Below are 17,496 nucleotides of genomic sequence, written 5' to 3'. Positions count from 1 at the left end.
AATTCAACTTTCCCAGTTTGATGTTGGTGTCTTGGCCCGAAACGACGACTTTTTATTGGTTAAACAGACGCGCCCTCACCTGCCGCGTTCTACTGGAGTGTTTGTGTGTGTCACTCGGGTACCTTGTAGAGCATTTCGAGAAATTAGAATAACAGTGCAGATTGTTCATATGGCTTATACACTTTACAGTGGCTATCAATAATAATCCCGGTTGCTCAGCTGATAGAAAATAAAATCCCTTGGTTTGAATCAAAATAGTATCATCTGTTGCAATGTATGCTGACTGCTTCAGTCCTTTTCACCTCGTGGAAGGAAGCCATGTGCCCAGAGAGAGTGTTTTTTCCCTTCACATACACACGGTGCATTTCAGCCTCCCTTCACTACCCTCTGTTTAATGCCTTCTGTATCACCAGGACTCTCAATTTTATTAATCAAACTGGAAGTTGGAGATAGTGCAGAGAGAAAAAAGAAAAATCAGAGAAAACCAGCTCGAATTCCCTCTATTTAACCATTGGACAGATGTTATTAATCTGAGGAAAGATCGGTTTCCTGAAACTTTAAATGTGATTGCCTCCTCAGAGACAACGACTGTCCCACTGAAAATCTCCAGCATTTCTTGTTTGTTCTTCAGGTTTCTAAAATGTAAAATTTTTGTTTTGCCTGCGCATTTTATTTTGTCCTTTTTCTTGGCAAGGTCCAGAAATTCAAAGTGACAAGCGGGTAACCAATTCAGCACCCGCCTTCAATCCTTAGTAGTGGGGAAAAAATTGTATTGGCGTGTTATAATGATGACAGGTGAGCACGGGGTAAACTTTTAATTCGTAGTATCTCTAAGGGCAGGTCAAGCACCAGGAAATATTCTGTCACCTGACAAGTTAATTGGTGAAGTCGAGAGACAAACGACAGAAATCTCTAGCGATAATAAGATAAACAGGTTGTAACTAATCCCATTGGAACATTGATAGGCCTAAATAGAGTAGACATGGAGAGGACGTTTGTGGTAGTGAGGGAATCTAGGACCAGAGGACACAGAGCAGGAGGATGCCTATTCACTGAAAAGTTGAGGAGGAATTTCTCAAGCGAAAGGTTGGTGACTATGTGGAATCCATTTGCCTCAGACGTTTATGAAAGCTAACCCATTGGGTATATTTAAAGGGGTGGTTGATATGTCCTTCATTGGTCAGGGTGTCAAAGGTTATGGGGATAAGGAGGGAGAAGGGGTTGAGAGGGATACCGAATTAGCCACGATGGAATGGGGGAGCAGACTCGATCTGTCGAATGCCCCAATTCTGCTCCCATGTCTCCTAGTCTTATGGCTTTATGGGAGCGATAAGGAAGCGGCCAATCGATTCCGTAAGGGTCCGAAGGGTCAGAGATCAGGGGAGAACTGCAGAGACCCGGAAGTGGAAAGCCGGCGGCGGACTGCGATCCTACTCTTCGCCATTCGATACTTCATCAGAGATGATTAGTTTCAAAGCGGAATTCCAGATAGGATAATGTTATCAAGCCCGTTGTCGTCGTGACAATGGGAAAAGTGGAAAATCCGGGAGATGATCAACAAGTTTGTCCGCAACCATGGGAAGAGTAAGAAAAGAAAGAGAGTTTCAGGCCGAGGATCCTTTCTCAGAACTGGGAAGGAGACAACGTTCAATCCCTTGATGCCCATTTCTGACCAGGTTTCCCGCCTCTGATGTTCCCTCAGCCTCTTTCATTCAATTTCATCGTTGCCGGTTACATCTGAGAGTGAAGGAGAGCCCAGGGGATGTCTCCTGCTCTGTATGTTGCTCATCCTGTATCCATCCATTTGTCCATTCCATTCATCCATTGACCAGTAACATTGCCGACAGTTTATCCCTCTGACTACCCCGCTACCACTTGGAGTGCGGCGCCCCTTACACACTCACCCTGTAGCAGCAACAGCCGCGTAAAACTATAAACCAGTTCCGAAGAGCGGCTTCGAGCTAATACATTAACTAGACCTCCTCCGTCAGCTAAGACCTCAGAGCCAAATTCTTGTAGAACATTCGTCCTGGGTCAAGAATTTCAGAAACCGTATTGTTTTGTAACTTTAGTCATTTCAGTCCTAATTTTTTACATCCTAATGTTCCAAGTTCAAAGTAAATTTCTGATCAAATATGAATATCTGTTATCTGCCAAGTACAATCCTGATTTGATGCAGACGGACATGAGAAGCACGGAGGAACATCTGGTGAAACTTCTGAAATGCCTGTTTCGCTGCCGCTGCTACTGTGCGATCGAAAAATCTCCGGAGAGGAAGACCCCGAATCCTCGGCTTTGCCTGTTGCTTGGCGGCCGGGGCTGGGGTCGAAGCGCTCGACAGAGATGGTGCTCGGTGTCGGAGGCTCGAAGTTTTCGGATGGACTCAGAGTTGGCTGTGGTTGGGTGCTGCATCGGCAAGTTAGCGGTGCTGGTTCATGGCAGGAAGAGTTTCTCTTCCTTCTACCCTCTGCGTTAGATGATGGGTTATCGGGGACTTTGAGACTTTTTTTGTTACCGTGCCCATGGTCAGCTCTTTATCAAATTACGGTATTGCTTTGCACTGTTGTAACTATATGTTATAATTATGTGGTTTTTGTCAGTTAGTCTTGGTTTGTCTTGTGTTTTTGTGATATCATACTGGAGGACCATTGTATCATTTCTTAATGCATGCATTTCTAAATGTCAATAAACGAGGACTGAGTGTCCTCATAATCTGATCTAATCTAATATCACCATATACCACCCTGAGGTTCGTTTTCTTGCAGGCATTTTCAGAAATATGAAGAAATACTATATAATTCATCAATATCACAGCAGAGTAAAGCAAAGTTCTGACTCCATATCTGTTTTCTCTTCTCTGCCGCCCAGTGAACATAGTTTCTTCAAGTATATCGCCGGAGGAACAGATCCCAATAATTACAGGGATTCTGAATTTATCTTAAAAGTCACTTGGATATAGGTTACAGTACTAAAGTTTGTGCTCGAACACATTTATATATGGAGTAACACAGTCTAAGTTCAGAGAGCAGTTCATAGCCTTAGTTAAATGGCCAGTGATCACAATTGTACGCTTAATCAGGAGACAAAACAACTGACGGCAGCCAATGGCCCCGGACTGTGATGTGATACTGAACTCCAGATATTGTGACAATAATAACTCGCTGAAAATAATACCGATAGCGACCAGAATGTTAATTCAACAGAGGCCAGAATGTTAGATCGACAATTTCACTGTTTATGCTTTGGAGCAGTCACATTTCAAGATTCATGATTCAGGTTTAACGATTGAATAATGTCATTCTCTATAGAGAAGTGTAAGGAGAACAAAGTGTTTGTTCTGTCATTGATGGGGGGGGAGGGCGGGTGCTGTAACCTGGTTGACTACACGTTGGGGAGTTTTGACTACCCGTTACAGACCCTTCTTGTCCGCAGTCGGACAGTTTCCAGATCAAGCAGTGATACAGCTTGTTCGGATTCTCTCTACTGCGCAGCTGCAGAATGACGTCAGCATGGATGTGCGAAGCCCAGCTCGCTTCATCCTCCTCAGAAGGTGGGGGTGTCGGTGAGATTCCCTGATTGTGTCGGATGTGTTCCGGGACCATAAGAGCAGACAGGCTTTCTCCAGACTGTTTCTGTAATGAGTTTTATACTTCCTTTACTGCTGCTTAAGGATGCTGCTCAGTGATGGACTGGGAGGGGCTTACAGCGATAATACGTATAAAAGCCCACAACTTGTCCCATTCAAAGCTCCTCTTAATGTTTGCACAAGTTCCAGACTTTTACAATATCTGAAGACTTAATTACTCCTCTGTCATATGTTAATTGATTCTTTTCGAATATATCTAATTTTTGACATATCACAATAGAGAGAAGTTACGGACGGTAGCAAACTGTTCCTCTCTGCGGAAAATGCATCAGTTCGTTATAATTTGTGTAAATTCTAAATCCCCGAGTGCCATCATAATAATTTGATGATCCTTTTTATTATAACTGATAGTTAGTTACACTGATAAACCGACTGGATCATCCATGAAGGAGACTGTATTATCCTGCACACATCAGCTTGTCATATTTTCCCCAGATTAAGTGTGGGACGGATGAAGTGAAGTAGAGTTTGAAGTATTACATTCGCATTACAGAAGGCGAGAGAAAGACAACAACGGATATGATTATGTGAAAGGAGGATCAGTAACTGGTCACGTGGACTTCTAGTTCACTCCACGACCCCGTTAGATCACGACTGCACAGGTTTGACTCAAGGTTTCCACTACTCTGACCATTATCCGAATCAATGACACGGTCTTCTGCTCACTAGTAATCATGTAACGGACTAGCCATTGTCCGATGTTGCTGGAGTGGGAACCTACAAGAGAGGACACGTCCATGTAAAGGGTTCCGGTAGATTGCGTGTAACAATGCATGTATTCCCTGTTTGTTTTTATGGAGGTTGAGTGTCTTTATGTTTATTGGAGTGTATATTTGTGCACGTCTGCATGAGTCCATTTGTGTGCTCTTCTGTGCCTCTATTTCCTTGTGCATGAATGTCTGGGTGCGTGGCCATGTGTAAATGTAAACGCCTCCATGTATTTGTGTCCGTGTATCTTTTGGAAATCTACACAGGTTTTGTTTGCATTTGATTATGACCTTCCGTTAATATAATTCTGGGTGGCATTATGCGTGTTTGTCCCTGTGTTTCTGGGCCTGTCTTTTTGTGTGTCTGTCTGCACGTCTGTCCGCGGTTCTGCATGTGTAACTTTATATTTTTTCATTGTTATATCCCTGTACGTAGCTTTGTGTCTGATTGTGCGTGAGGGCGTATATGTGCCTGCGCGTGCACAATGTAAATAACACCCAGAATGGTAAATCTAGGCTCAGGGAATCAACTTTGTTTTTGTCCGTGAGTGCGACCATGATGTGAGTTAAGAGAAAAGTTGGTGGCCTCCCGAAGTCTATTTTGATGGCTGTACAGACGAAGAGTGATGTATTCAATTATGGAAACACTCCAGAAATGTTCTGGGGAAAATATGACAAGCATAAGTTATGGATTTCCATTCTCAAGTTCATTTAAGTTTCCAAGTGATCCTGCTCTTGTTTCTTAATTTCAACTACAAAGACCAGCGTCTCTGCAGGAGCTCGTGTTGATAATCCTGAATCAGAAGTCATTTGAAAGCTAATGTAATCCACCGTCTCGCCATTCTCCCAATTTACTGGAGAATTCAGCGCAGGGATTGGAGAAAGTCTGCAGAAATGAAACTGAGATTGGTCAGTACCTGGAAATCTGGAATGTGCAGGCTGAGGGAGTGGTGTAAGCTGAGTCGTGACGCTATTTAAACAAACTCTCAGGTGAGGAACTGAATACCTTAAGCATAGAGGCTATGGACAATTGCGTTAAAACAGAGTGATTACTTTTCAACAGCATTCACAAATGAAATGGAATTTGGAGTTGGAGAATTCACTGAGAGGGCTGGGGCGTGCCTTGGTCTCGTCATTGCTAAGCATGACTGACCGATTTGTAATGGTTTGTAAATGTGTGACGAATTGGCTGATTATATGTACACGCTGAAAGACTGTCCGCTTTACCTGATGGGAGTTTATGATATTCTGATCGGCATCGATAGAGTCGGCAGCTGATCATCGTTTTTCCAGAGACGGCATGTTCAGTACTGGGGGGCTTGCATTTCAAGATTGAAGATTCATGTTCATTCATTACCTGTACATCGACACATGCAGCGAAATGCTTCGTTTGGTAAACAGACAACACACCCGAGGGTTTTTCTGGGGCAGCCCGCAAGTTCTGCCATCAATCCCGTCCCAACAGATCAAAACCCACAACGTTGAACAGAACGATAGAGAACACTGCAAAACAGAACACAAATAACAACAAAACAAAGGCAGCAACATAAGCCCCGTCCCACCCTCGCAACAGAGAGTCCTCCAGCCTACATCAGACTTGGACACGCAGGCACTGGGCGTTCAACTGCCTCAGCGGACTCACAGAAATTCCCGGATTTCTGGAGATCCGGCCGACGGGAATTGACTTCAAGGACAAAAGTAAATTTATTATCAAAGTACATGTATGTTACCATATTGGACACGGGGATTCGATTTCTTGACGGCATACCCAATAAATTCAATAACCATAACAGAATCAATGACAGACCACCCACAACAGGGCCGACAACCAGTGTCCAAAAGATACGAAATAATTGTAATAAATGAATGAATACGGAATAATATCGAGAAAATGAAATGACGAGTCTTTGAAACTGAGTCTATAGGTTCTGGGAACAGTTCAGTGACGGGACAGTGATGTTGGGTGAAGCAACATTAGCGCCTCTGGTTCAATAACCTGATGGTTGAGGACTAGTGACTGTTCATGAACCTGGTGGTGTGAGTCCTGAGACTCTTGTACCTTATTCCCGATGACAGCAGCGTGAAGGGAGCACGATGTGGTCCCTGATGATGGATGCTGCTTTCCCGGGACAATGCGCCGTGTCTGTGTGCTCAATGGTGAGGAGGGTTTTACCCACGGTGGACTGGGTTGTATTCATTTCATTCTGTAGGATTTCCGTTCAAGGATATTGGCGTTTCCATTCCGGGCTTCTAGCCAATATAGTCTCCACCACCCCTCCATAGACCTTTGTCGAAGTTTTTGATGCGATGCCGAATATTCGCACACTTCTGGTGCCCAGGACAGGTCCTCTGAAATGATTCATCGAGGAATTTAAGGCTGCTGACCCTCTCTACCTCTGATCCCCCGATGAGGACTGCCTCATTGATCCGGTTTCCTCCTCCTGAGGTCAATAATCAGCCCCTTGTTCTCGCTGATATTGAGTCAGAGGTTGTTGTGGCTCCGCCCACCTGGATTTTCAGCCTCGCTCCTGTTGCTGATTCGTCACCGCCTTTGATCCGGACAATGGTAGTGGTGACGTCAGCGAACTCTAATATGCCATTGGAGCTGTGCTTAGCCTCACAGTCATCAGTATAAAACGAGTAGAGCGGGGGTGGGGGGACTAAGCACACAGTCTTGTGGTACACGTGTGCTGATGGAGATTGTGGAGAGCATGTTTTTGCCAATCCGAACTGAATGGGGTCTGCAAGGAAATCGAGGATCCAATTGCACAAGACGATACTGAGCCCACGGGCTTCCGATTCGATCCTGGACATTGGGCACATGACTCGCCGATCAAGCTCGAACTGCGCAGTCGCCGATGACAGAGACCCGAATGTTAGTCATCAGTCTACAATCTTATCGATTAGTGAATCCAGGGGGTCATCGGAACGACCCGCAGGGAACTCGGCCTCGACATAACTGTCTCCTCCCTTGTCCCAGAACTGGCACTAGAGTGATATTTTATCTATTGTTCAGTTCATTATTATTTGGATTTCTTTGGCACCGTTTCCCTGACCTGGTGTAAAATTTATCTTCAAGAACGAGCGTCTGCCTCCACAGCCTCGGCGAGTCCTGGATCCCTGACCTTTCTTGTCTCCGGTCCGGTCGACCATCACTCTCCCCATTGATCGCTTTGCTGTTATTTGTTGCCAGAAATTGAAAATAAAATATTGTACCCAGGTATCCACGGCGCTGATTTGGGTGACCACTGGCATTTTCATGTGTTTACAAAACTCTCCTTTCTGCTTTATATATCCGCCGTGAAAGGTGATCAATAACATACGATGGCGTTGTAAACTCAGACAAGGTGAGAACACTGAAACCCGGCGTGTGCGCTCTCATTAAGAGTTACACTCCGTTCATACCATTCGCTTTAGTTTTATATCTGGAAGCTGTGACAGTCTGGCGCATATTAGTGGACAGTCACGTGTGAAATGGAGTTGGGGGGAGAACAAGGTCGGACACTCGAGTGACCCGGAGAGGGGAAGCAGACGGAAGTCTGTGATTTTATTGTTCAGTCATTTCTGTCAGTTTTACCGCATTCTGCGCGGCGTCCGGCATGAACCCTGTGTTTATTATATCGCAGGAGAGTATCCAGATGGAGTTAAAGATTATACCCTTGAATATTTCTCATATATGATTCATAACATAAGCCCGTGCACGAGGATTCTTCATCCATGTCTGACACATTCCGTGTTCAGGGATCAATTCCGGGACTTTATTCCGGGTTTTCCAACCTGGGGCCCACGGTCCCCTTGCTCACTGGTTTCAGTTCATGACATAAAAGGGTCGGGAACACTGAAGGCGCAGGGCGTGGTTGGAGATCTGTCTTGGCCTGGAGATACAGAGGATCCCCCGGAAGATTGTGTGTGAAATGACGACAGCTTGGCAAGGTCGCTCTCTGTCATTCCCCAGCGCTCTGACCTATACAAGAGTGTGGACAGATCACAGCTCTGCAAAGCTTCACCTTGGGGTGGACGCTGTAGTTGGTTGATCTACATATGTTGTGTCATTGTTCTGAAGACGTTTCTCGCTGAGTCTGCACTGGATTTTGTCCCTGGTCCCCCCATCCTGCTGAATGATCCTGCGCAGGTTGGTGAATCTGCCGGTGCTCGGTAAGTCGATGCCACGGGCCTTGACGAGAGGAGGAGACTCTTCATTGTGGGCCATGGTCTCAGTCTTTCTCTGGCTGACTGTGAGTCCAACCAGTGTACAGTGTGTGTATCTGTGACAGTAATGTGAGGTCATCCGCAAAGTCAAGCTCTTCCAAGCAGAGAATGGAGTCCACCTAATGTCCCTCTGTTTATCTTTCGTTGTTTCCCTCATAACACACTCAATTACCGGGTTAAACAATATCGCCGGCATTATACAGCCTTGTCTGACTCCTGCCCTGACTTCAAAGCTCAGGTTTCTAGCCCAGCTGTGCGTAGAAGCTCAGGGTGAGTTGGACAAGTTTGGAAATGATCCTGCATGATCTGAGAATTCACCAGATGCTCTCCCCGTGGTTGCTATCAAAAGCCTTTTTAAACTGCACGAAGTTTACAAACAGTTGTCTCCGCCGCTCTGCGCATGCTCTGTGAAGTTCTGCAGCGTGAAGATCTGCTCGTCAGAGCCTCTGTTCTTCCTGAAGCAAGTTTTCTCCTTCCTCAAGCATACATCGATAGCAAATGTCATCCACTGGACAATGACTTTGGCCGGAATCATGCTGGACACTGACAGAAGTGTGATGACTGGTCAGTTTTTACAATCTCATCGCACTCCTTTCCTGGGGACGGTATCAATGACTCCCCTTGTCCAGTCACTGGGTACCGGTCCCCATTCCCATCCAATAACAAACAGTGGTTGCAGGGCGGCTGCTGCGAACTCAATTTCACCTTTCAACGGTTCGGGTTCAGAGTGGAATGTCCTGGAGTCTTCGTGATTTAATCGCAGCAACAATCTCCAAATTTTTGCAGGATTTCCCAGTAAGGAAATTGGTGTATCTATCCCAGGCGGGACTGATGTCAGTCAATCTACTCTCCACCGCACGTCCTTAAAATTTGGTAATTTTTTCTGATGCCATGTCGATTCTCCGTAAACCACTACGGCAGTACAGGCACTGCCGTGGTTTCTATGTAAATACGCTTCCGTACTGAGCCGAGAACATGTCCTCTGAATTGAGCACACCGAGGATCACTGGCCTCAGGACCTCCTCCTGATATCAACAATCAGCTCCTTGGTCCGCAGCTGATGACGTCAAACACACGTAGATTAGAACACAGAGCAGGCCGGGAGCATGTTATCGCTGGGTACATCAATTCCCCCTCCCACGCATCCATTCCGCCCACCCCTCCGGCAATTCTTTCAATCGTAAACAAATCAATCTGGAAGGAAACTCTTCTCCAGAATTGCACCTTGTTGAATTACTGAGCAGACAGGGATTAGATATTTATCGAAAATTGTCTGTTTTATTTTATGTTTCCAACAGTTAAGTCAGATGCCAGTGATAATTCCAAATACATGAGATTTGCAATTCTATCAACGTTACACAGCCACCCGGCCACCAGTCTTTTCCCCTTTCTGATATTCCTTCTAGTAATCATTTATTCACGTTCACCCTGATCATCACAGGCACCCGCTTCTACTACTAGCCATTGGATGACGCCCAACACTGAAAAATCCCCGAGGATTCACTGATCGGTCGCAATCATTGCCAATAATTGCTGATGGATAAAGTGTGCGGAGAGAGAAACATAGACAGGGAATGTGTGGAAATCCTCAATTTCTCCTCAGCGAAAGAAAATGACAACATAAAGAATGAATTGGGTGAAATTGTTATGGGAAACAGAGAAATGGCAGAAGAATTTAATAAGTACTTCAGATCTGTCTTCACTAGGGAAGACACAAGCAATCTCCCAGATGTATGGATGGGCCAAGGACATAGGGTAACTGAGGAAATGAAACAGATTGACATTAGGAAGGAAACGGTGACGAGTAGACTGATGGGACTGAAGGCTAACAAATCCCCAGGTCCAGATGGTCTGCATCCTAGGGTACTAAAGGAGGTGGCCCTGGAAATTGCGGATGCATTGGTAATCATTTTCCAATGTTCCTTAGATTCAGGATCAGTTCCTGAGGATTGGAGAATGGCTAATGTTATCCCACTTTTTAAGAAAGGAGGCAGGGAGAAAACAGAGAACTATCGTCCTGTCAGCCTAACATCAGTAGTGGGGAAGATGCTAGAGTCCATTATTAAAGATGAAATTGTGGCATATCTATATAGCAGTGATAGGATTGGGCCGAGCCAGCACGGATTACCAAGGGCAAATCATGCTTGACTAATCTACTGGAGTTTTTCGAGGATGTAACCAGGAAGTTAGACGGGGGAGATCCAGTGGTTGTAGTGTACCTCGATTTTCAGAAGGCATTTGATAAGGTCCCACATAGGAGATGGGTAAAATCAGAGCTCATGGCATTGGGGGGAAGATATTGACATGGATAGAAAACTGGTTGGCAGATAGAAAGCAAAGGGTAACGGTGAATGGGTGTTTCTCGGAATGGCAGGTGGTGACTAGTGGGGTGCCACAGGGCTCGGTATTGGGACCACAGCTGTTTTCGATTTACATCAACGATTTAGATGAAGGCATTGAGAATAACATCAGCAAGTTTGCTGATGATACTAAGCTGGGTGGCAGTGTGACATGTGATGAGGATTTTAGGAGAATTCAGGGTGACTTGGATAGGCTAAGTGAGTGGGCAGATACTTGGCAGATGACGTTTAATGTGAATAAGTGTGAGGTTATCCACTTTGGGAGTAAGAACAGGAAGGCAGATTATTATCTGAACGGTGTAGATTTAGGTAAAGGAGAAATACAAAGAGATCTAGGAGTCCTTGTTCATCAGTCACTGAAGGTGAATGAGCAAGTGCAGCAGGCAATGAAGAAGGCTAATGGAATGTTGGCCTTTATTACAAAGGGAATTGAGTACAAGAGCAAGGAAATCCTTTTGCATTTGTACCGGGCCCTGGTGAGACCACACCTGGAGTATTGTGTACAGTTTTGGTCTCCAGGGTTAAGGAAGGACATTCTGGCTGTAGAGGAAGTGCAGCGTAGATTCACGAGGTTAATTCCTGGGATGTCCAGACTGTCTTACGCAGAGAGGTTAGAGAGACTGGGCTTGTACACACTGGAATTAAGGAGATTGAGAGGGGATCTGATTACAACATATAAGATTATTAAGGGATTGGACAAGATAGAGGCAGGAAATATGTTCCAGATGCTGGGAGAGTCCAGTACCAGAGGGCATGATTTGAGAATAAGGGGTAGGTCATTTAGGACAGAGTTAAGGAAAAACTACTTCTCCCAGAGAGTTGTGGTGGTCTGGAATGCACTGTCTCGGAAAGCAGTGGAGGCCAATTCTCTGGATGCTTCCAAGAAGGAGCTAGATAGGTATTTTATGGATAGGGGAATCAAGGGATATGGGGACGGCAGGAACCGGGTATTGATAGTAGATGATCAGCCATGATCTCAGAATGGCGGTGCAGGCTCGAAGGGCCGAATGGTCTACTTCTGTACCTATTGTCTATTGTTTACAGTCTATTTTCCAGGCCATTGTCCGTCGCCTTCTCTGTCTTGGCTTTCCAATTCTCCCACTAAACGGTTTCATACATGTTGGAAGAGACTCTTAACACATCATCCTCAGGCAGTGCATTCCAAGATCCATCAGTTGGAAGAAAAAACCATGTAGCTTCCTAGTTGTAGGCTGTTCTGTTATGGCAGTAAATATCTTCCTATCTACCTCTTCTGTACTTCTCATCACCTTGCACACATCTACCAGGTCTGCATCTGGCAGACCCTATTCCAAGGATGACAAACTCAGTCCCTGATGCCCTTCCTCATCAAGAATCACAAAAGATACTTGTGTAAACTATGACATTCAGATAGTTTTGTAGAGTGAAACTACACCATAAGATGGTGATAACCGATTTTTTAAAATATTAGAAGAAAAAATCTTCATGGGAATCAGCTGCAAGGTGAGAAGGTAAACCTCTTCAAAATTCATCACTATCGATCAACACCTGCTCCCATTTGCCCATCGACCCCCCTCGAACACCTCTACATACAGATCGCCTGGCATCACTGTATGTAATTATATCAGTCTATGCATGTAACAGTTACTTGTAAACGTGTTTATAGGGTTATTGTGTTTTTTTCTGGTTTTATTGAGTTATTTATGCTTATTCCATTTCATTTCGTTCTCCTTTACAGTTGTGAACTGAAGAATGGCGACAAACCATTATGAATGGTGAATCTTGAATATCTGGATAAAATTCTGCAAAATAAAACCCGCGATCTACCCTTAGATTTAGCTTCACTTTCTAAGCCAAGCTCCCGCCTGTTGATGCCGTTGTTATATTCGTGGACGGGAGACACTGAAAGCAGCCGTGGCCGGGGTCAGTTGTTTAGTCTATTAATTAATAACAACAGTGAAGTCACGGGGTATTTAACTGCGCTTATGAACTGTTCTCTGAACTTGGCCTGAGTCACCCCATAAATAAATGTGTTTGTGCAACAGCTTAAATTCTGCAACATGTACCCGACCTGCTGAAGGATATATTGGGAATCGGTGTAATTGTTGGGATTTGTTCGGGAAATGTGATAATATAGGAAGTTTACAACAGTGGGTGACCACAGTAGAATGAAGCTGCCGGATATGGAGAAGAGTAAGATCACCGACCTCCTCCTGCTCTCCATCTCCGGGTCACTCCGATTGTCTCCCTTGCTCTGACCCCTTAATGCCTTGCGCACTCGACTGGCCAATAGGATGTGTCTGACTGTCAGAAAGTTGAGAAGCAGGATTAAAGCAAAGGGGATCAAAGGAGTTAAAATCCTGTTAAATCTGTCAAAAGCCACCCATCCTTGCTCGGTGTAATAACTTGCTCTTAATTTGCAGAACCAAAGAACGTTATTAATCAATGTCCCTGGCTTGTATATAAAATAGAAAGGAACGTTTTTAAAACAGAGCAGTACGCAGGTAGTCATCAGAACCAAAGCCGCAGTTTTCCCGGTGCAATATTTTGTTTTCAGCTTCTGACAACAAATGGCGACAAACCGATCGAAGGTGAAGGTGACGGTGAGCCAGACGGAACAGTCTCTGGAAGCACACTGCAGTACAAAGATAATGCTACACACTGGGTAGATATCCAAGAAGGATCCTGAGAAATAAAAACTAATCCGCCTCAGTATGACTGCAGTGGTAACAGCCATTATGTCCGCCGTTGCCATGGCCACCAGGTAGCGAGTGGTACAAGTGGAGAGGCCGCACTTCCCTCGGGACAGGATCCCAATCGCAACTAAATTCACTGCAAAAAATGAGAGAGAAATAAGATCGTGATAACCGAGAATAATAATTTTCTGAGCGCGGCGTAGACGTTAGGAGGATCAAAAATTAATAATGTCCTTCAGTCTTCCCGAAGGAACCATCTAAGTTCCCGTGTGCAAGCGAGACAAAGTGCTGGCATCAATTAGTATTTTGTTGCTGACATAACGTTATAAATCGAAGGAAATAAGTTGCAGGGTGAGCGAAGTTCTCTATAGATTAGGTCTTCCCTTACTCGACGACAGGTCAAAACCAAAATCTGGAGCCACCCTATGCATTAACCCGCAAATTCCCACGAACGGACTGACTAACTGTGGGTTTCAGTGTACGGGTCCTTACAGCGTCTACCGTGCCTGATCGGAGTCCAAGCATCCTCATTCAGCTTGCTATTGATAACAAACGGTTTCAACATAAACCTCCTGAGCATTTAGTTTACAATTCAACCCAAAGTCTCCGTTCTACGTAAAAATGCCGTGCCAACATGCAGGCGGTTCTGTTTGGGCAAACTCGATGCAGTAAATTCACCAGAAGTGTGATAAAGAAAGGTGAATGAGCAGATTGCACATCAGATCGACAACGCTTGCTAAATGGATCGATAGCATTTGTGAAGTGTGACTCTCTCTATCGCTACCACATTCTCCCGGCTGTGTAACCACCATATCTGTGAGGAAACTTTGAATTGCTGTCTAAGCAATGACAGTTTCAGCTGTAACATGGGGCAATAACATTATGCTCAGTGCCTTGGCTTATAAACGCAACCGTATAAAATTACATTTACACCACACCTAACCTATCAAGTCGCCAGTTGCAGCGTCCTGTGGGATTGCAGCCCATGGACAAAACATAATTAAATCATTTCATAAATTGTTTGTTGTCTGTTGTTTTATCGACGGAATAAATTCCGAAGTAAAATTCAATTCTATGTTTTCATGAGAATCTCTTCACTCACGGTCACACCATTGAATTGTGGACACAGGTCAGTGCAGTGGTGGGACGCCAAACAATAGTTAAGGAATATCTGGCGCAAATGTGAATTAACTCGGGAACATTAGCAATCAAAAAACAGACGACAATATTTTAGAAAATGTAACAGTAACGTCATAGACCAGAATGCGCATTGGTAAAAGATGCTGGGACAGTCGAATTAACACTTGACACAGTAAAGACCAATCGCCCCGTCGTAAACATGAGCAGCCGATCACTCTCAGGACCTCCAGAGCGATCGATTCTGTGGATTTTAGAGATTAAAAGGGTAAACACATTCGTTGTGTTTCATCTCTCAGTAAGCTTATTTAACAGGAAATAAATGATATTAGGAAGCGCCACATAAAATCGAAATTACTTGGATCATTCGCATAACGCAACTATTTTGAAGTGTGTGTTTGTATCCTTCAATATAGTAGCTAAAATTCAACAACACAGATTACATTTGCGAATTATATTAATTATTATCAGGCAGTAACCGGGCTACTTGCCAACTTCTTCGCCGGGTCTCTCTCTGTGGTTGTACAATCTGTCTGTTCACTCATCGTTAATCGCTCAGTAAGACAACTAGTGTCATACAGTCATGACATTAGATCGTGCAAACGATACCACTATTCCACGCTTGGTTCAAGCAAAACCATTCAACTAGCACGCAAACATTTTCTACTGTAGATCAAACCGGGAGACAAGCTCGAGTGTAAAGTTACAAAAAGAAAATAACAAAAGAAAATTATAGCTGCTTACCAGGAACACCAATAATTGCAATTATGATATAATATATTTTCCTGAATGTGTTGAAGGTCTCCAGCATTTTCTGTGTGAAGGATTCGATCCGTTGATTTACAAGCAACCACACTGAGATATCTGTTCCTGTTGTCTTTAGTATAAACATCTCCACAGCTCCACAGGGACAATAAGGTTACAACATCATTCCGATTCATAATTAAATCACACGTCAGTAAAGTTTTCAATAGTTTGGATGAATTTAGTGATGAATGCCCCAGAGTACAGGCAATTCCTAATGAGTTAGTCAATTAAAGTTGCAATGAAACCCTAATGAGTTATGGGGGATTTCAACATGCAGGTGAACTGGGAGAATCAGGTTGGTGCTGGACCACAGGATAGGGAGTTTGTAGAGTGCCTACGGGATGCATTCTTGGAACAGCTTGTACGAGAGCCGACCAAGGACAAGACTATTCTGGATTTAGTGTTACGTAATGAACAGGATTTGATAAGCGATCTTGCAGTAAAGGAGCCATTAGGAGGTAGTGATCATAATATGATAAGTTTTTATCTGCAATTTGAGAAGGATACGGGCAGCTCGGAGGTGTCAGTGTTGCAGTTGATCAGGGGAAACTATGGAGCCATGAGGGAGGAGCTGGCCAAAGTTGACTGGACGGATAGCCCAGCAGAAAAGACAGTGGAACAGCAATGGCAGGTATTCTTGGGAATAATGCACAAGGTGCAAAATCAGTTCATCCCCCAGAGAAGGAAGGATTCAAAGGGGGGAAAGGGGCCACAGTGGTTGACAAAGGAAGTCAGTGATTGCATAGCATTAAAAAAAAGGAAGTATGACAGAGCTAAAGTGAGTGGGAGGACAGATGATTGGGAATTTTTAAGGAACAACAGAACTTAACTAGAATACAATACGGGGAGAAAAAAAATGAGGTACGAACGCAAGCGAGCCAGGAATATAAAGGAAGAAAGCAAAAGCTTTTTTAGGTATGTGAAGAGAAAGAAGATAGTTAAGAACAATGTTGGGCCCTTGAAGAATGAATTGGCTGAAATTGTTATGGGAAACAGACAAATGGCAGAAGAATTTAATGAGTACTTTAGATCTGTTTTCACTAAGGAAGACACAAGCAATCTCCCAGATGTATGGATGGGCCAAGGACATAGGGTAACAGAGGAAATGAAACAGATTGACATTCGGAAGGAAACGGTGATGAGTAGCCTGATGGGACTGAAGGCTAACAAATCCCCAGGTCCAGATGGTCTGCATCCTAGGGTACTAAAGGAGGTGGCTCTGGAAATTGCGGATGCATTGGTAATCATTTTCCAATGTTCCTTAGATTCAGGATCAGTTCCTGAGGATTGGAGAATGGCTAATGTTATCCCACTTTTTAAGAAAGGAGGGAGGGAGAAAACAGAGAACTATCGACCTGTCAGTCTGTCATCGGTGGTGGGGAAGATGCTAGAGTCCATTATTAAGGATGATATAGTGCCATATCTAGATAGCAGTGATAGGATTGGGCCGAGCCAGCATGGATTTACCAAGGGCAAATCATGCTTGACTAATCTGTTGTAGTTTTTCGAGGATGCAACCAGGAAGATAGACGGGGGCGATCCAGTGGATGTAGTGTACCTCGATTTTCAGAAGGCATTTGATAAGGTCCCACATAGGAGATTGGTGGGTAAAATCAAAGCTCAGGGCATCGGGGGGATGGCATTGACATGGATAGAAAACTGGTTGGCAGATAGAAAGCAAAGGGTAGCGGTGAATGGGTGTTTCTCGGAATGGCAGGTGGTGATTAGTGGGGTGCCACAGGGCTCGGTATTGGGACCACAGCTGTTTACGATTTACGTCAATGATTTAGATGAAGGCATTGAGAATAACATCAGCAAGTTTGCTGATGATACTAAGCTGGGTGGCAGTGTGACATGTGATGAGGATGTTAGGAGAATTCAGGGTGACTTGGATAGGCTGGGTGAGTGGGCAGATACTGGCAGATGACGTTTCATGTGAATAAGTGTGAGGTTAT

At 44.4% G+C, this 17,496-nt stretch overlaps 1 long non-coding RNA gene across 1 annotated transcript in view; it reads left to right on the top strand.

Moving 5' to 3' along the window:
* Window positions 1-13,692, top strand: part of LOC140722200 (uncharacterized) — a 39,130-nt gene extending 25,438 nt beyond the window's left edge. The window contains exon 3 of the long non-coding RNA XR_012097557.1: window positions 12,640-13,692. This is a non-coding gene — a long non-coding RNA (uncharacterized lncRNA). The remainder of the gene's footprint in view (window positions 1-12,639) is intronic.
* The last annotated feature ends 3,804 nt before the right edge of the window (window positions 13,693-17,496 follow it).

This window comes from Hemitrygon akajei, unplaced genomic scaffold (assembly GCF_048418815.1).
Source record: "Hemitrygon akajei unplaced genomic scaffold, sHemAka1.3 Scf000072, whole genome shotgun sequence".
NCBI lineage: Eukaryota > Metazoa > Chordata > Chondrichthyes > Myliobatiformes > Dasyatidae > Hemitrygon > Hemitrygon akajei.
The sequence above is the reverse complement of the archived record's forward strand: the minus strand, read 5'-3'. Positions and strand labels throughout refer to the sequence as shown.